Source organism: Mus caroli, unplaced genomic scaffold, assembly GCF_978045245.1.
Source record: "Mus caroli unplaced genomic scaffold, Mus_caroli_1 scaffold_20, whole genome shotgun sequence".
Lineage (NCBI taxonomy): Eukaryota > Metazoa > Chordata > Mammalia > Rodentia > Muridae > Mus > Mus caroli.
Genome location: NW_028227275.1, coordinates 22859614 through 22880000, shown reverse-complemented (window position 1 = coordinate 22880000; position 20387 = coordinate 22859614). Strand labels below are relative to the sequence as shown.

General features: G+C 45.4%; 1 protein-coding gene across 7 annotated transcripts in view; it reads left to right on the top strand.

Moving 5' to 3' along the window:
• Window positions 1-10735: 10735 nt before the first annotated feature.
• Window positions 10736-20387, top strand: part of Plce1 (phospholipase C epsilon 1) — a 314749-nt gene continuing 305097 nt past the window's right edge. For 4 of the 7 annotated variants that reach the window (XM_021151795.3, XM_021151794.3, XM_029472804.2 and 1 more), the window contains exon 1: window positions 10737-10958. The gene's annotated coding sequence lies outside the window, so the exon portion shown is untranslated. Of the gene's footprint in view, window positions 10959-18103; window positions 19054-20387 lie in introns of those variants that run through there. The other 3 variants (XM_029472801.2, XM_029472803.2, XM_085834047.1) reach the window with 2 other exon arrangements.

Below are 20387 nucleotides of genomic sequence, written 5' to 3'. Positions count from 1 at the left end.
ATATATATATATATATATTTCTTTATTACATTTCAAATGTTATCCCCTGTCCTTGTTTCCCCTCCAAAAATCCCCTCCCCCATCCCCCTTCCCTTGCTCACCAACCCACCCACTCCCTCTTCCTGCCCTGGCATTTCCCTACACTGGGGCATCAAGTCCTCACAATACCAAGGGCCTCTCCTCCCATTGATGACCAGCTAGGCCATCCTCTGCTACATATAGAGCTGGAGCCATGAGTCCCTCCATGTGTACTCTTTGGTTGGTAGTTTAGTTCCAGGGAGCTCCGGGGTACTGGTTGGTTCATATTGTTGTTCCTCCTATGGGGCTGCAAACCCCTTCAGCTCCTTGGGTCCTTTCTCTAGCTCCTTCATTGGGGACCCTGTGCTCAGTCCACAGCTATGAGCATCCACATCTTTATTGGTAAGACTCTGGCAGAGCTTCCCAGGAGACAGCTATATCAGACTCCTGTCAGCAAGCTCTTGTTGGCATTCACAATAGTGTCTGGGTTTTGTGGTTGTTTATGGGATGGATCCCCAGGTGGAGCAGTCTCTGGATGGTCATTCCTTCAGTCTCTGCTCCACACTTTGTCTCTGTAACTCCTTCCATGGGTATTTTGTGGTGAAGGCAAGAGAGATGTTAAAAAATTCTCACAAAACAGACTCACACTCAGGATGTATTTGAATTACTCTTGTTTTGCATTTTTGTTTTTCAAGACAGGGTCACTGTGTGGTCCTGGCCAACCTGGAGCTCACTATGTAGACCAAGCTGGATTCAAACCTACAGAGATCTGCCTGCTTCTGCCTCCCAAGAGCTGGGGTTGTTGGTTTTAACTTGAGTGCTTTGCTCTCTACTGCTCGCTTTGGTCTAACTCTGTGCGTGAAGTTAAACCTAAATACAGGTTGGTCTCACTTCCCAGGCAAGGATCTGTCCCAAGTTATCGTAATTGGAGGGCAGGATTGGAAAGGTCATCTGAGTCCCTTGGGCAACCCAATGTAATGGGAATGTCGGGGCTTGCTTCGCAGAGGTAGGCTCCTGCAGTGTCGCCCACATGAGCCTCAGTAACTGCTGTGAGGTATGAACTGCTCTGCTTAAAAGGTGTCTAATGATTCCCCAGGCACAGGGGAGACACGGCATGATAGTACGTATATGCTGGTCCCAGGGAGTGGCACTATTCGGAGGTGTGGCCTTGTTGAAGTAGGTGTTGTCTTGTTTGATTAGGTGTGTCACTGTGGAAATAGACCTTAATACTCCTAACTGTTTAGAAGCCAGTCTTCTAGTGGCCTTCAGATGACGTAGAACTCTCAGCTCCTTCTGCACCATGCCTACCTTCATGCTGTCATGCTCCCGCCTTGATGATAATGGACTGGTAAGCCAGCCCTACTGAATGTTGTCTTGAGTTGCATTGGTTATGGTGTCTATTCATAGCATTAAAACTCTTAAGACACATGGCCGTGATCAAAGGCCTTTGAATCTGTGTCCCTAAGCACAAGTGAGGGGCACCCACACACAAACTGCCCTTTCCTCACTTTTACTCCCCCTCCCACCCCCGGGTCCTTACCTTCAGTACTGGGCTTGGCTGTCAGATCCACTTCTATAGTGATGATCTAGGATCTTTCAGCAGTCATCATTTTCTATCCCATCTCCGGGGCTTCATTGCTCACTGCTCCCCACCCCTTCTCCAGCCCCCACCCAGGAGTTTATTTCAGTTCTTCTGAAGAGGTGGCTCCATCAGGCCCCCACATGTGTTGAACAGCCCCTCAGCTGCCAAGTTTCCTTTTCATGAGCTTGAAACTAAGAATTCAGAGTTGTTCAGTGAGATCAGATAAAAGCCATATCTGAAAGACACGTTGTTCAGGCAGACTTTGTAATGGGGATGGGGGACAGGTAGGTTAGGGTCTCCATTAGCATTGTCAGGAAAACATATCCGGGTATTAAGAGCTTGCTTAGAGGTTCTACTAGCAGGGCACAGCTATTTGAAGGTTCTTTACAAAACCAGCCTTTTTGTACAAGTGAGCAGCCTTGGGGAAAATGCACACATCAAGGAAGATATACACATCTCCGTGAGAGAGAAGAAGGGGGCACCTCCCTGACTAGATCAGCTGAATGAACCCTGGTGATTACTGGAGTGACAGATGTCAGTCACAGCCACATCATGGCACAGACAATCCATCACGACTTAGAAAAGTAGGTCTTCTACTTACTAGCTGTGTAAACTTGGTCTTGGACAAATTCCCCACCAGAAGTCTCAGACTTTAATTCCATTTTTTAAAAATTCCATTAAAAAAAAGGCTAATGAATCATTGACTCAGGTAGATAATGCACAGACAGGGCTTGGTACATAGTAAATAACAACAATGACCATTACTGGCTGCCATGCTTGCTTCTTTAGCACAGATTTAGTCACCAACATCATAAGAACCTTAAAGTGTCTAAGGCTATCGAACGTTCACCAAGTGGAATGCAAAATAAGTGTGCACTTTATAACACTATTTGAATATTATTGAAAATCACAGTGGGCAAAAATGTGTGGCGGCGTGGCTCATGTGAAAGCTAGCACAGCGATTTTCTGGAAGTTGCTTGTCCAGTGAACATGGCAGGTCACACATAGGCTGACCCAAAACTTCATAGAAACTCAGAACATTCATAGCTTGGGGAATAAATGGAATGTGATGCTGGTTTGGGAGAATCCCTTCCTAGGGGACTCATGAACAAATATCCACCTCCCTTTTTAAGGCTCCAAAGACAAAGCAAACTGTAATCACACCAGAGTCTAAGTTGTGGAGCCTATGAGTTTATTGGACTTTCTGAGGAGCATGGGTAAGGAGAACATGAGTGTGAGTGACTCCAAAGCAGATACCACCAAAGAGTCTCAGCCCAGCATGGAGGATGGCTAGCTCCATAGGTGCTTTCTCTTCAGTTAACTCTTCCCAGTTTATATACTTTAGCAACTCCCAGGGCCCTAATGTCACAAGTAATTGAGGCAGATTTGTATACAGATGGGTGTGGGGTGTGTGTGTAGGAAGCAGCTGCCCACATCTCAGGTGAGGGAGGCTCCAATGACTCCTCTGTCCTTCCTCCTAACTGAGGGGACATCGACAGTCAACAGGCCCATTAGTGGTCTCCTGCATGCAGGCTCAGCAGACCTGATGAAGATGGTAGGTTTGTTGTTGTTTGGTAGACTGTATTCTACTATAGCCAGAAAGATGTGAGAAGGTATACAGAGCTTGAATGGCAGCTTGATCAACAGACTGTGAGCTCTAGAGCTCTATGGCCCTGGCATGACTTCAGGGTCCACTTCATTATAAGAAGGGGGTGGTGCTCAAACATTGCATAGCATTTTATCTCATGATTAAGCAGAAGCAATTACGTTAACCTATCTCCAGCAAGTGGACATTCAGGTATGTTGCAGACTGTCGATTTTGTTTAGGAAATTTCTTTTTTTTTTTTTTAAAAGATTTATTTATTATATGTAAGTACACTGTAGCCGTCTTCAGACACTCCAGAAGAGGACGCCAGATCTCGTTACAGATGGTTGTGAGCCACCATGTGGTTGCTGGGAATTGAACTCTGGACCTTCAGAAGAGCAGTCGGGTGCTCTTACCCACTGAGCCATCTCACCAGCCCTAGGAAATTTCTAAACAAACTGCAAAGAACTCATAGTGTATTTCATTATGCGTATGTGAAATTGCCCTAGAAATTCTAGAAGTCTAAAAGTTCTTCTGGTATATAGACATAGAAATACACCTGATTTTCCGGTGTAAGATTATCTTCAACAAGACCACATATTGCCTAATCGCTCTTTATGTGGTTGTACCAATTGAGACTCATCAACAAGGTATGAACCTTCGTAACGTTTCATCTTGACATTTGCTCTCGCAGTCTTGACATGTTTTCTTCTTATGCTAAGTAGCTTGTATAAAAGGCTACCCTATGTGCCTTGTAGAGAGTGGATCCCATTTATTTGTCTCTAGAATATAAACTAGGAACCAGTATGCTTTTATTCATTCATCCATTCATTCATTTATTCATACAATTTTGCTACCTTCTATTTTTCTGATTCAAAGATGCTCTCTGAAGAATAGTAATGATTTCTTTCTTTCTTTCTTTTTTGTTTTTGTTTTTTGTTTGTTTGTTTGTTTTCGAGACAGGGTTTCTCTGTATAGCCCTGGCTGTCCTGGAACTCACTTTGTAGACCAGGCTGGCCTTGAACTCAGAAATCCGCTTGCCTCTGCCTCCCGAGTGCTGGGATTAAAGGCATGCACAATCACGCCCGGCCTGTCTACAAGTTTTAAGATTTTTTTGTACTGTTACCTGCTTGCTGCAGAAGTCAGCTTGATTCTTGTGTGTGTATATATATATATATATATATACATATATATACATATAAATGTATATATATATGTATATATATATGTATATATATATACATATATATATGTATATATAATATATATATTAGAAGAAACAGGTTTTAAACACTCTTGAAAATGATCATATCATCTAAAAGATGAAAGAAAACAGGCCTCACACCACCCTTAAATACACCCAGAAAAGAAGCCGCCGAATACGGTGAAGATTAAGCAGGTGTGGAAAGATCTCTAGCAAGGGCACCCTGGCCAGCAAATCTCCCTCCCACAAAGGAGGCAGGGTGCCAAGGTAAATGACACACCCAGCAGGGAATGCCAACAGCCCCTGTTGGAATAGCCTCGAGAAGTTTGAAAAGGACTTTGTTGGCCAACGGGAGGGAAAACAAGAACTCACATACATCGCCAGAGGAAATATAAACGGTTACAACCTCTATCACGGTCAATTTGGCATCAGCCTTTAAATTTAAACCGTCTGAAGCCTTTTGACCCTGTAGCACTAGCACTCTCCTCTACAGGAATACTATTCATCTGGAGATGAAATGATATGTGTCCAAGGCTGTTCATCACTTTTAATTTTTTTTTTTTTGTAATAAGAGAAAGGTTGGAAGCAAATTTAATTTCCATTGTCAGAAGACTGGATGGGTAAATGATGGCATAGCCACAGAGTGAAACACAGTACTCTAAATGCAGGCATGGGGACATTCTTCAACATACAATGAGAGATGGAAGGTCAAGGTACATGTAAAGTGTCTGGTGATTAATAGGCTATCAAGTATGATACTCTAAAATACCCTGGGAGATACCCAAGTGGTTATGTCTGAGTTATGAAAGAGGTGGTAAAGGATAGTGGGTAGAAATTTATTTGTTTATTGGTTGAGATCAAATCCATGGCCTTCGATGTACCGGGCAAGCGTTTTTTTATCATAAGCTATATCCCCAGACTATAGTTTTTACATCTTTTGAAAACAAATTCTACGCTTTTCCATTTTTAGATACAAATGAATTCAGATGGATCTACAAGTTCAATGTAATCCCTATCAAAATGCCAGCTACCTTTTTTTTTTTTTTGCACAAGTTAATTTTAAAATTCAGATGTAAGTGCAAGGCACATATGTTATCAAAATAACCTTGAAAAAAGATAAGGGTTGAAGGAATTGTGCTTCCTATTAGTAAGTAGATTTGTTTAAAAAGGCAAAAAACAAAGCCAAATATCAAATTTCCCATTCTATTTCTTTAAAAAAGAAAGAGCCCTATGTCTTGTCTCACCACGGCCAGCTGGAGTCTTCCTCTCTGCTGTAAGTCACTATGGCCACCTTCTTTAGACTAAAGGGGACGAATAGAAACTTTGTAATCAAACTACTTGGCTTTTTTATAGGTATTAATGAACCAGGCAAATAGCTTCATTCTCCTGTGCCCCAATTTCTTCTCACTTAAATAGGAATCGCTGCTTCAGTATTTATTTCATAGGTTTGTTGTGGGAGTCAAATGAGTGACTTCCTGCTGAGTGCTTAGAACTGTAGCTGGCATTAAGTAACCGTCTGATAAATATAGGCAGTATGATTATTCCTTCACTTTGCTTCTGCATATTAAAACTTAGTCTAGGGGCTGGTGAGATGGCTCAGTGGTTAAGAGCACCCGACTGCTCTTTCGAAGGTCCCGAGTTCAAATCCCAGCAACCACATGGTGGCTCACAACCATCGGTAATGAGATCTGACGCCCTCTTCTGGAGTGTCTGAAGACAGCTACAGTGTACTTACATATAATAAATAAATAAATCTTTAAAAAAAAAACCGTAGTCTTACTAATAGTTTGCTTTGAAAAATTCTAGGTTTTGCTTTTTAGTTTTCTACTTAGTTTTAGTTGAAGTTTTTGTATGTCTTATTTCCTCCTTGTTTGTCTTGTTTTGTAGCTAGATTCTCCTACTGAATGCTTAGATAACTCATTGTAAACCTTTATTCTTTTCTGGTAAATACATCTATTAGAAAATTATAGTTTACTGCCAAGATTGCTTTATCTACAGCCAACATTTTTTTTTGTATGTAGTTTGCTGTTATTTCTATTATCTTTCAGTTCTAGTACTTACATTTCTGTTAATATTTTTTTTAACCTATCAGTTATTGGGAAGTTTCGTTTCTCTCTCTTTTTGTGGTTGTTTAAAGAATTATCTTCTATCTCTTTTTAAAGATTTGTTTTCTTCTCATTGTGCTTCTGCATGTGTGTGCTTTGTGCATGTGTGCATGAGCATGCAAATGTGTGTGTGTGTGTAATATGTCACATGTCTGTTAGTGCCTGAAGAGGCCAGAAGAAGATGTCAGACCCCTTGGAACTAGTCACGAGCTGCCTGACTGAATTTGGGTCCTCAGTGAGGACAGTAGGTACTGCCGAGCAATCTCTCCAGTCTGCCCCATCTTTTATAAGAAGTGAGGAGGGAGAAAGGGAAAGGGGGGCAGAATGAGGAAGAGAAAGGGAAATGAATTGTTACTTCTTTTCTAATCCACCGCTCAACTCAGATTTCATGTCTGCAAACAGGGCAAAGGAACATAGTGTATACGAGGTGCATTTGCCACCTTCTGCTTGCTATGCTGCATCTGGACTTACTTAGATCCATTCCTGCCAGAATATCAGTACCCAGAAGGTGGGAGCTTTGCGGACTGGTCTGTGCACTGCCCTCATCCTGGCACCCAGAGCAAACACACCGAAGAGGAAACAGGACTCGCAAAAACTGTTATTTAAATAAACACCAACAACCCAAAGTCTGCACAAAGCTCCATGATTCCCCCATGAGTGAAGACGGACAAGATCGCCACAATGGTGAGCACTGGGTGGCTGCTATTACCTCACAATTACTATCTGGCAGGAGTGTTTGAGAGCAGGCTGGGTTTAAGATGGTAGTTATGAATGACAGGGTTTGGGAATGCTAGCCAAAGTGACATACAGGCATTCGTGAAGGAATTTCTTGTTCATTAATCTAAAAACAACAACAAAACAAAACAAAACTATACACAACAACAGTTTGGGCCTTTTATTTTCTACTTAAAGAATCCTGGCCGGGCGGTGGTGGCGCACGCCTTTAATCCCAGCACTTGGGAGGCAGAGGCAGGCGGATTTCTGAGTTCGAGGCCAGCCTGGTCTACAAAGTGAGTTCCAGGACAGCCAGGGCTATACAGAGAAACCCTGTCTCGAAAAAAAAAAAAAAAAAGAATCCTTTGGTGTGTATTAGTTCCTCTTTAGCGTTGACTGAAACACTATTGATTTGAATTCCTTCATTGAATCAAATGCAGAGCCACTGAAGAACGGAGTTGGTTGTAAATCAGCTCAAAGATTCCAGTTGGAAAAAAAAAATCAGTGAAGAAACTGGGCCTCATCAGACCTCACAGATGAGGCCACTCTAGGATACCTGGCTCAGGCTCTCTTAATGTCTGAACTCTCTAACCTATTTGCAGACTGGGAAGTCTGTCTGCACCATCTATGCAATCAGTGACCCGGAGCGGGAGGAAACGGTGTCTCATAAAGCAAGGTCATACCTTCTTCAGTCCTCTCCCAGCCTCCCAGGGTCTCAGATGTCAGTAGACACATTGCCCCCAGCTGCTTAACATAAATCATTATAGTAGTCTGCACTGACCATGCAACCCTCAGCTTCAGGATTTGTTTAAGAGCAGGTTAGCCAGTGGCTGGCTTGTTGAGTGTGACAAGAGGGCCCATCTTCTTATTGAAGTATGTAGAATAAAGGGTGTAGGGCCTCCTTCTGGGAAATAATTTTTACAACTTAAATTCTTAATCTTAAGGATTCCCACTTAAGTCCATTTCCATTGACTGGTCTTTTTTGGTAACAATTCAAAAAAAAAAAAAGATGGTGCGTTTTCTTCTTCAGTCTCCAACACTGATGCTCTAAATGAAGATACAATTTCAACGGTATCCTTTCTGGAAGCTGTTGTTGTTTACTGAGCAGAATGGTCCTCTGTACTGAGATGCGGACTTGCTTCTCTGAACTGAATTTTCCATGGAAATTGTCCAGCGCTTCTCCGATTCTCAGGCGCTTTATCTGACAGTCTTTTTTTTTCCTGCAGATAATGGCTGGCAGCAACCCACAGCGCAGAGGTTATACGCTATACTTCTGAAAGAGCCCTGAATGGAGCCATTGTGCCCCTGAGATGGTCTGCATGTTTGACTGAACAGAGAGCAGGGTGTAAAAAAAGGCACCTTGTATGCAACTGTTGGCGAGGTTGCGGAGTGAATGAAAAATCTCCAGAAAGTCTGGGCAGTGCCGTTCAGAGGGAGCAGGGAGCTCTCTGGAAGTACTGTTAGCTCAGACATTCCAAAGCGGTGAGGCAGCCTCAGGGACTAGGCTCCCTCCAGTGGCATTGACGGAGGGAGTGAGCAGGGAACATTGATCTGGAGACTCTCTTTGCAAAGATTTTTTTTTTTTTTTTGGTTTTTCAAGACAGGGTTTCTCTGTATAGCCCTGGCTGTCCTGGCACTCACTTTGTAGACCAGGCTGGCCTCGAACTCAGAAATCCGCCTGCCTCTGCCTCCCGAGTGCTGGGATTAAAGGCGTGCGCCACCACGCCCCGGCTCACCTTTGTAGCTGTAGCGGGTGGAGCCTGCAGGTCACCATACTTGGGTGATCAGCTTGCTACTTATGGGACCTACATTTGTCTTGGGTCTCAGTAGTGCATAGGCTCAGCTGGAGGGTTTGATGTTTACTGCCTAGATAGCCACCACTTTGCAGCAATCTGATTCCCACATCAGATTTAAAAGAAAGAACAACCAGCCACAAGTTTGGGGGGGGGTACCAGGTGATGATGATATCTGGATGACTAGATCCATTAAATGAGCTATACAAATCATGGTGTAATACTTACGTTAAATAAAAGCCCGATCAGCTTATCTATTTTTGCTGACCTCGCCACTTACCTGCCCACGTCTATGGTTGGAGTAAATGACCATTTATTTGTTGTTGGTCTGAAACGAAAATCTTGATACTTAACGAACAAAGAATTTCCCCCAAAGTCTTCTGCTAAACCCTTCCTGAACCAGCTTTAGTGGGAAGCAGTAACATTAGTTTTCATTAAAATCCTAGTGGTAAGAAAACAGCAAAACAGTGTAAGGATCGGGCTGGCAGATTTTTCTTATGGGCAGAATTCTTTGGCTGTCTTGTGCATTCTTGCTCCAGCCTCTCCAGTGCTCTGGAGGCTCCAAGGAGGGGAGATCTCATTTAAGAAGGACCTAAACTGAGCAAGAACCTGTGGGAGGCAGCCATGATCCAGTTACAGGTACAGTTGGGGAAGGATGAGGGCTGGATGCATCCTTCTGTGTGTCTCGTTCTGGCTAGGGCATGGTGGCCTCCTCACAAGATGGGGAGTTAGTATAGCAATATTGAAGATCTCTGCATTAATTAAAGTCATGGAAGAGAAAGACAGGCTGTGGTGTGGAGGGTTGATTTGGTCCATAGAAAAGACAGACTTGAGATGTGGGCCCTAAAGAATCGGTCCTAGTTGAATGTGGGAGAGGATGTCAGGCCTGGGGTATCTGCAAAACAGGCAGGCAACAAAGGAGAAGGCACAGGTTTAGGCAAACGGGAGGAGGTTTGGGCTTTCTCCAGGTCTCTGGCTCTCCTAACTGCAGACAGGGCATAAAACTTTTGCCAGTAGCCAAGGACGCTCTATGCAAAGCCGGCAGTTTCTGGCAGCTGTGAAAACCCCCAGATTTGCTTCAAAAAACCAAACAGGCTCAGTTGGTTTTTTTCTTTTTAAGAGGTCACAGGCATGGGTGATCACACACAGCAAGAGGGGTGTCTTGGGGCACAATGATAGATAGCGTTTTACAAGTACTCGCGAAATGAATGGATGAATTAGAGACGAGAGTCTCGCCGCCCACACCTACTAGAGTAACTTTGCTCAAGTCACTTAGTAACCTCGGGCCTCAGTCTCCCGGTCTGTCACCCAGGGATGGTCAGCAGGAGGGGACGCAATGCGAGAGGACCTCTTGCACCCGAGGTGTGCAGAATTCCCGCCCTCCCGGGAGCAAGGTGATCCATCGCAGCTGTAAGCCGGCTCCCTCCTGGATCTGAGACAAGAGAGTGGCTCTTGGACTCCTTGGCCAGGAGGGTCTGGCGGGGGTCGCCCGGATTGCTAGGGTGGGGTGGCAGGGTGGTGGGGGCGGGCCCCATCCAGCCGAGTCGGGGGCGGGCCAGGCACTAGCCGCTCCCCTGGTCGCCCGGCGGCCCGCGGTGGCGCTCGCGGCCTCTCACCCCGCGGGCGAGTTCTGGGAAAGCCCGGCCCAGGGCGGGGGCCCGCGCCGCCCCGCTCCGCTCGGCTCCGGGCAGCGCGCACTGCTGGGGCGAGGGACGCGCGGGCTGCGCCCGGAGCGCGGGCGGGCGGCGGGGGCGGCGGGCTGGAGCGGCGGACGGCGGCTGCGCGCCCCGCTGTGCTCCCGGGCACTTGCCCGGCTCCTGCTCGCTCCTGGGAATCGGCTGTGCGGCTGACACTCGGTAGCCCTGACTCTCCACGACTCTGGAGACGCACGCGAGTGGACCAGGTCCCCAGGGACGCGGCACTCCCGCCCCGCCGCACGACTGGCTGGAGATCTAAGGTGAGCTTGAGACTCTGTCGCTTGGTCCCCGAGGACCGCAGATCCCGAGAGCTGGGCTGGGTGCTCTCCAGGCTGTAGTCGTTCCCGGGCAGCAGCCTAACTTTGCGGCGTACCTGGTGGCCCAGCCAGCGGCTCCCGCCTCCCAAGGGGACAGCCGGGGCAGCCATCCCTTGGGGAATGCGAGGCTGGAGGTCACCCGGTTACCCTGGCCTCGGCTCACCATTTCATGCTGTGTGTGAGTAGTGTGGAAGTGGCCAGCACAAAGCAAAGTAGAAGTCCCTTTCTCAGCAACACATTTCAAGGAAAGTTCTCAGACATTGTTTCCGGAGAGATTTATCTGCGGAATCCTAGGAAATACAGTACAGGACCCGTCTCGCTCTAACTGGTGACTTCGAGAATGGCTATGCTTTTTCTTTAAAGTCCTTCTAAATAACTCAGATACTCAATTCTTTGGCTACGGCTCGTGTTACGTGCTCCCCCCCCCCTTACATGTAAGCCATGGCACACTTGGTTCAATTGACTAAATCAATTTGTATAGGAAATATTGGTCATTAAATGATTTCAGTGCATTAAAAAATAAGCTCTTTGAATAACTAGAGTCGACTTGGCTGAAAACTTTTTTGTACATAGTTCACAATTTGATCAGCGTTAGTGGGGTTTCTCAACTTTTTTTTGTAACAAGACGCCCCCTGTAGGGGCAGGGTGATGCCAAGGTCACAGAATAGGCACAGCTAAAGCTGGGAACATTGGAACCCAGAAAGAATAGTGGAAAGCCAGTCTTGGAACGTGTTTGCAGGTGGTTCCCTCGATGCCAGTACAGTTTCCTAGTTGTCAAAGGAGGGAGAGCCCGCCATCCCTCAATTACTATACACAGTTGTGGTTTTTCTGAAACATGCTTGACAGAATGCTCTGCAACGAAGGTTCTCAACCTGTGGTTCGCGACCCAACCAATCGTTTTATAGGGATGCCGAATGCCACCAGAAAACAGAGATTTACAATTCAATTCATAACAGTAGCAAAATTACAGTCATGAATAAGCAACAAAAATGATTTTACGGTTGGGAGTCACCCCAGCATGAGGTTAAATACCGAATAAAGGGTTGCAGCATTAGGAAGGTTGAAAAACCCGCTGCTGTAGAATATGTTTTCTTCTTTCTCATTGATTTCCCCCAGCCTCCCCAGTGGCGGTTCTAGATGCTAACTAAACAGCAGCGTTCACCCTCCAGTACGTTGGCCCAGCCTGAAACAGCCGGCATCCTCCCTCTGCTTTGATTGCTGAAGCCGCTTACATACCTCCACGGATCTGTGTGCTTTATGCAAATAGCACGTTTTTCTCGCCCACGGTATTTGCTGAGACTTTCCTGGCCTGATCCCCTACACCTTGGAGGCTCTCTAGAAATAATTGTGGGCAGGCATTAAACGTTAAGACTCTGGGTACAAAGTAAAGCTTTATTTTAGAGGAATTATTGTAACCACAAGGATTTAGAGAAGCATTTACCATCCATACATCCTTCACTTACAGCCTCCAGGGGAAATTTACTTTCTACTTAGGAGCGCCTCCTGGTCCTCTTTGGCTCCAGACCAGGTAAAAGGTGAGATTAAGCTGGAGGGACATTCTTCTCCAGTCCTTCTAGTAAGACAAGCTCCTGGATGGGTTCCAGTTTGACCTTTGTCATAAAAATTTTATACTTTAACAGATGGGGCGAAGCTAGCGTCCAATGAAGGTGGTTGGTTTTCTTTTCTTTTTCTCACTCTCAAGTTTCTTTGATCTTTCATCTCATACTGGATAGCTCTTGGATGGTGTGTGCAGTTGGTTACAAACTTTGAAATGGATAAAGAAAAAACTGAAAGGGATTGGGGCACAGTAAGAGGTTTTCTAAGTAGAGGGGACATTTTTGTAAAGTATGGCTGTTTCTCTCTCTCTCTCTCTCTCTCTGTCTCTCTGTGTGTGTGTTTGTGTGTGTGTGTGTTGGCAGTCCCTGCCTTCCACAAGCAGCCTGCACAGGACAACTGTTTCCATCCTGGCTCTTACACTTTCCTTGGGGGCTACCTGATAAGTGATGGAAGATACTGATGGGATGTAGAGAAGTATGTAGCTTCATGAACCTTGGGTGGAGAAGATGGGAGCTGCAGATTGATGAGATGGGGAATGGAAAAAGAGGAAGGATACATCCAAGTGTACCAGCTGTGGGGCCTGGCAAGGAAGTTAAGGCTCTTCCTTATCCCCTTGGCTTCCTGGATGAAGAACTCGGGCTTGTTAATTCAAAGTTAATTCGGTTGAGTTACGGCTTAAGTAGGTTTTCATGGGCCAGATCGGGAGCATAGCTCTCTGTGGCTGTATTGTCAATATGGTAGCCACTAGGCACATATGGTTAAGTTTAAATGAGTTAAAATAAATGAAATTAACCACATCTAAGTGCTTGGATGCTACATGTGGCTGGTAGACAGTGCAAACACGGGGCCCTGCTATCATCTCAGAAATGCCTGCCCTAGAGAATTGTTTCCACAGAGTTAACCTCCAAAGGGAACTGGTTTCCAAATGAAATTTAACTGTAAATTTATAGAGTTTCCCATTTATAGTCCCCTGTCTGTGTTGATGAAACAACACTAGACAGTGTGCCAAGCACTTCATCTGTTAGCTTCTTCCATTTGTATGTCATAGGGCAGAAGTGCTAGCCATCTGATCCCTTGCCTGTATCCTTCCGTGGATTTAGGTTTGGCGACAAAACTTGGTCTAGCCTCATGTGACTTTGCAATAGTCTTTCCTTTCCTTAGCTAGTAACAACTTCTTACATCTTTACTTCAGAAATAGTGGACAGTGGAGTTATGTAATACTGGGTATATGCACTCCTGCGTCAGTGGGTCTCAGCCTGTGGATCACGCTCCTTTGGAAAACCCCTGCCTCCAAAAATATTTACATTCCTTCTTATAACAGTAGCAGATTTATAGTTATGAAGCAACAAAAATAATTTTATGGTTGAGGGGAGTCCGCACAACCTGAGTAACTGAGTGAAAAAGACGCAGCATTAGGGAGGTTGAGAACCACCACCTTATGTGGACGCCATCAAAATGACTTCTACATGGTGGCTAGTTTCTCAGTTTCTACTGAGGAATATAGACTTCCATTATTAAGTCCATTTTGAAGATGAGAAAATATAGGTAACAGAAGATGAATGTGTTTTGAGTCACAGCCTAGACTCAATCAAATCAGGCTGTCTCCAGAACCCATTCCCTCGGCTTCTGTGCGATCCTGCACCTGACTTTGAGCTCATGGTCCATACATGCAACTGGGTCAAACTTAATAGCGTTCACTCAGTTCATTGGGAAGTTTCAGATAAGGCTATATCTAACTTGTTTAGTGGTTGAGGTTTCAAAGCTTTGACTACTCAAGCCACCCCATCAGGCATGCATAACAATTGTGTGGTTTGACCCTTCTCTCCGTTTGCCAGCCATTCTTGAATTGTAGCCATTATGGCTATATGGGAACTGAAAGAAGAGATATCATTGTGGATAGCAGAGACACCACTGGACTGTGTTGAGTCCTGTGGCACATGGGGACTTGCGTATCCATAATTGTTGTGGTGGAGGGGATGGCTTAGCCTTAGTGTAAAGCAAGCTTAGTGATGACAGGACCATTTTGCTGGCCCACCAGGGTCCCCAGGCTTTTCAGACCTTTTCATAGGGTCCAGGTCCACCTGGCTCAATAAGAAGTCTCTCCAGGAATTCACATGAATTCGTTCTTTAAGGTCAGATGGAGCTGTGGGGTTATTCTAGCTAGAGATAGGAATGGACTTCTTATACCTCCTTCCCCTCTGAAATCTCAGGTCTCGGTGGTTTCTTCTTGGCTTTTGGTAAGCATATCCTCTCTTTTGCACACAAGGATATGTTCTCAGTGCTCTGCTCTCTGCGTGTTTCTTTTTCCCAGGACTCTGCAGGACCCATCTCTAGCCAGGGAACACAAGTTCCTCTTGAAGTCCCTTAACGCTCTTTGTGTTTTCTCCCAACCAGTTATCATGGCTGAAAGGATATGTTCAGACACCCCTTTGATCAAAGGCAGAGACTTCAGATGAAACTTACCTGGTTAAATCTTGCCCCCAGCCAGTTCTATAACCCTGAACAAACAATTGTTTTGTAAGGTAATAAAAATAATTTCTCAGGGTTGCACTGAGGGGTAAGTAAGAAGATTCATCTGAAGCACTTTGCAGCTTTGCAGAGGCCCTCGCGTGTACTGACAAGTTCGCTCCTAGCATTATGGTTTCTTGGCTGTGAAAGTCTGTAGTTTGGGGTTTGGGAGGTGTATGTGGGAGGTCAAGGATACTCAAGAGCGAGTCTCTGGAATCTGTGGATATACCACTTTAGATGACCAAGTGGACCCTGCAGATGAGTTTAAAGTAAGACATGATTCTGGATTTCTGTGTGGGTTCAGTCTAATCACACAATCCCTATAAAAGGGAGATGGAGGGCCATTATTTGTAGGGAGAGGTGATGTAAAAAGAGGTCAAGGATGCAGGCAGAGAGCTGGTGAAATATTGTCACAGCCTGTGTGGGTGTTTGAGTTTGGTTCTAGTCTGAAAGGTAGAGAAAAGGCAAGAAAATGAATTCTTCCCTAGAACCAGCCTGGAAGCCCATCAGAGACGTTCGACTTCCAGGGCTCTGCAGTAATACATTTGTAGTATTTAAACCAGTCAACGTGTAGTCATTTATCATAGCAGTTTAGGAATCAGAAGGCAACATGGAAAAGAAAATGAAACAGATGGACATAGGAGGCACTAATTGGTTAGGTATCTTGCCCAGGGTCCCACAGCTATCACAGGCACAGCTGTGTAGTGGGTCCAAGTCTCCTTGCACTCTTCACTGGGAGCCTCAGGGTTCCCAAAGCAGGCACCTCTGCAGAGCCCAGGGCCTTTGCTTTTGAATGTCCTGCCTCTGTGTGTAAGGGAGAGGCAGTGTTTGATTTGGTGAGAAGGGCAATGTAGCTGGTTTGTTTTCCCTTCAGACACTGATTTTTGAAGTCCTGTTAAGTTCTTGTCATTCTTCTGTCACTGTGCTTGACAGCTGCAGCCTGAGGGACAGGCTGGGTGAGTAGAGGCATGCACCCCTTCCCCAACCTCTGTTCCTGCTGAACCTCTCTCCTCACCACAGGCTGCTGGCCCTGGTATGCCCCACCCCCAAGGCTCTACTGGCCCACGGCTGCCTGTTTATTGGATTTGCCTATTCTGAACTCTCCTTCCAGCCCGGAATTCCACCTCCCTTGGCCCCTTTGCTCCTCAGACTGGAGCTGTTTAGTGTCTGGGTGGGGATCGGGGTCTCTTAGGTCTTTCAGTGACCGGCAGTCTTTTCTTTTGATTTTTTTAAAAGATTTATTTATTTATTTTATGTATATGAGTACACTGTAGCTGTAGTTGTGAGCCTTCATGTGGTTATTGGGAATTAAATTCTGGACCTCTGCTTGCTCCAGTCGACCCCACTTGCTCCAGCCCAAAGATTTATTTATTATTATAAATAAGTACACTGTAGCTGTCTTCAGACTCACCAGAAGAGGGCATCAGATCTCATTGCAGGTGGTTGTGAGCCACCATGTGGATGCTGGGATTTGAACTCAGGACCTTTGGAAGAGCAGCCAGTGCTCTTACCTGCTGAGCCATCTCGCCAGTCCCTTCTTTTGATTTTGTTGGTGATGGTGTGCTGCCAGGCTTCTGTTGAGTCTGAAGCATCTTAATTCTGGGAGATAATTATTCAGGCCAGGGTTTTTGTTGTTGTTTGTCTGTTTTTAACAGTGTTCTAGGAGTGTTTGGCACCTTAGCCTGATGAGTGAGGCACCAGCAGTGGAGACCTCAGCCTTTCGTTCTGTGTCTCTTGCGTGGCCCTGTGATTACTTGCTTTCTATATGGGACTCTGCCTTATATTTTACATGAAGGGAGGAATGTGTGTGTGTGTGTGTTTATGTATGTGTGTGTGTGTGTGAGAGAGAGAGAGAGAGAGAGAGAGAGATCTCATCCTAAGATACGCTATGTTTGATCTTTAATCCTCAGATTTAGATGTGAAAGAAATATAATTCTTGATTTTTCCTCATCCCCATTTTATACATTTGGGTTCTAGAGGCAAGTTGCTTAGACTGTTTATATCCTGGCTCCACTGCTAATAACTGGTGTGGCCTCCTTCAAAATATGTGGCTGAAACTCCCCAGTGTACACAGTGGAGGGTAGGAGTTTTACTTATGTAACAGGTTGTGAAATCGAATGGGATAATTCACACAAAGTATTGAGAACACCACCTACTATAAAGTAAGAATTCAACACATATTAGCTAGCATGAGCTTTTGTAGACCCAGCAGTATAGCAGGAAAAGAGTGTAACTTCTCTTCATTGCAATGAAGGTAGCTGAGGTCTCTGAGGTCTCAAGGTCTTCTGCCCAGAAGTACAGTGGCTGCCCCTTGCAGCGGTTACAGACCTTTCTTAGAACCCCACCAGCCAGCCAGTTGGCAGGCCTGTGTATGTAGTATACAACGATGATTTCAGCTTCCCCCTTCCCCAGCTTCTGCTCCAAATTTGGAATATAATATAAAGTCTGCCCTCTAGCTTTAAGGTGCAAAGGTTTACAAATGTCCTCCCCACCCCCCAACCCAGATGGTGGTATCCCTTCAGTGAGGTCGGGAGCACAAGGGTGAGAGCCAAGTACCTGGGGAAACAAAACAGTGTTGCCAATCTTCATAGGACTAATAGATAGGACTGGCCAGTTAGTGCCAGCCAGGTTCATTATCAGTGTGCCTGAGACCTGTTGTATCTCTCTGCTTGGTGGTGAGAGTGCTCTGGCCACAGCCTCCACCACCCACCGCTCACAGTAACCGTGAAAGGTCTCTTTTAAAGGGGGTCTGTGGGTGCACCCTCACCCAGAAGTCAGCTGGCAATTGTGTATTTGTATTTCTTGGTAGGAGCAACTAAGCTACATTGTAGTATTTACACAGTGTGGGTTCTTTATTCAGAATCAAAAGAGGCAGAAGCAAGGAGAGACTCTGTTTTGATGACTTCATTGTAAGTTTAAACTATATAATATTACTGAGTATGGAAAATCCAGGGAGTGGAAAGAAAATCATCTGGGAAAAACACATGTGACCCAGAGCATGCTATACACGTCTGGGATTAAAATATCATGTAGCAGAGCTTTAATTTGAATATCACCGGAGTTGCTTCAAATGCTGTCGTTTCTAAAGAAAGTGCCCATTCATTTGCTATTCTGCAAAACAAGATCAGACTTCGTTGTTGATCATCTTTTCACCAGGGAAACCCTTGCTGGGAAGAACTGCAGGGTTCCCGCCAGCCTCTTTTGTCAATCTCTGGGAGGTGGATAATATTCACGGAAGTTAAAGACTCTTGGCCTGAGATTTTTGTCTCCACTTCTTCACCCACAAAGGCAGAATGAATTCAGAGGTCAGGGCAGAGCCTGAGTTCTTTGTTCGCTGCTCAGCAAGCTGGTTGGTTCTGGACTCTGCCTGGCTTACAGGGTTTGAGGTTTTTCTTTCAGTTGTGGCTTGGGCATGATTTTAAAATTCATAGTGGTAGAGATTAGTAAAACTAGAAGTGCTTGGGACAGAAGTATGTTGCATTATGTTTTGAATCTCAGGGCTAAGGAGACAGCTTAGGGACAGGGTGTTTTGCCTAGCATGCATGAGGCCCTGGGTTAGATTCCTAGTACCATGATAGACAGGGGCTGGTGTTTGAGTCAGTGCGAAGAAGACAAGAACTTCTAGAATCTGCATGGAATGCTGCATCTGTGCCAGGAGCTTTCCAGTGATGCATTTCTGGAGGATCACGCAGCAGCAGCAGTGTGGCACCCTTGTGTGTTGGCCAGTGACGTCTCTTAGATCTATGTTTTCTGACTGCCCAGAGCTGAGAATGGTTGGGGATTCTCCAATGTCGAGTTCACAGGATGGCTAGCGACAGGTGAAGCCTGTTCATATCCCAGACAGGCAAGCCCAGATCAAGTTAGTTACAGGGCATGAGGGAGCGTGCTTATTTCCAGCCGTGCTGCGTGTTTCTAAAGGACGGTCACCATCTCAGCAGCAATCATGCCTTAAAATATCTCACCTGTTTAAGAGGTAAACAATCTTTAATACAAGTACAATTCTATGTATTGTCTTTGTGTGTGTCTGGAGCATGGGGGCATGTTATGTACGCACATGCACGCCTGTGAGTTTGAGGCTACAAGTCCATGCCAGGTGCCCTTTTCAGTCTCTAGCTTCCTTATTTATTTATTATTATTTTTTCGAGTCAGGGTTTCTCTGTGTAGCCCTGGCTGTCCTAGAACTCACTCTGTAGACCAGGCTGGCCTCCAACTCAGAAATCCACCTGCCTCTGCCTAAGTGCTGGGATTAAGGGCGTGTGCCACAGCTGCCAGGTTATCTTCCTTATTTTTGAGATGGGGGTCTTCTAAACCTGGAGTTCACTGAAGCTGACCAGCCAGCTCCAGGGATCTGCTCATCTCTATCTCCCCAGTTCTGGGATTATATGCACATGCCACATTTCTGGTTTTGTTCTCCTCTTCTATCTTTTTCTTCCTCTCTCCTTCCTTCCCTCCCTCCCTCCCTCCCTCCCTCCTTCTGCCCCTCCCTCCCTCCCTCCCTCCCTCCCTCCCTCCCTTCCGTCCTTCCTTCCTTCCTTCCTTCCTTCCTTCCTTCCTTCCTTCCTTCCTTCCTTCCTTCCTTCCTTTTTCCCTCTTTTCCTGGGGATTAAGCCAGGGCCTTGCATATGCTCTGCCATAGATCACAAAAATTCTCCCACAATTTTATTATTATTATTTTTCATTTTAGTACTTATCTTTCCAAGAAGCCCAGGCTGCCCCATACCCTTGGGCTTAAACAATCCTCCTGCCTCAGCCTCACAGACTATAAGGTGCGTACCACCATGCTTAGCTTGTCTCTCTTTAGTGGACAAAGTCCTAGAGGTGAAGTTAATAGTTCAAAAAGCACTTTAAAAAGTGACTCTCCATGGGTGTTGTCGAAAATGCTTCCCCCCCCACCCCCCCCCCACCCCCGAACCGTCAAAACCAAGCCTATCATTCAGCTCTGTTGCTGGGGGGTGCTCCAGAGCTCATGGCAGGAAGGTTGTTTAAACCAGGAGTTTGCAGCTAATCTGGGCAACATGCTGAGACCCCCATGTCAAAAGGAAAAAAAACGGTATCGATTTTTCGATTTGCATCTCTATTCCTAATGTATATCTGTGGCTTTCCCAAGGGATGCTTCAGCAACGGATTCCAGTTTTGTGGGATCTCTCTTATTTTCAACCTTTGTCAAAACTTGGTATTTTATAATTTTGAAAGTGCATTTCTGTAGTAGCAATGAAAGACGTTTTATCTATCCCACCATCAGTTTGCTTTTCTTAATTACTTAATTAATTCACTTCATTACTTAATGATGCTTTCTGCTCTGTGTCT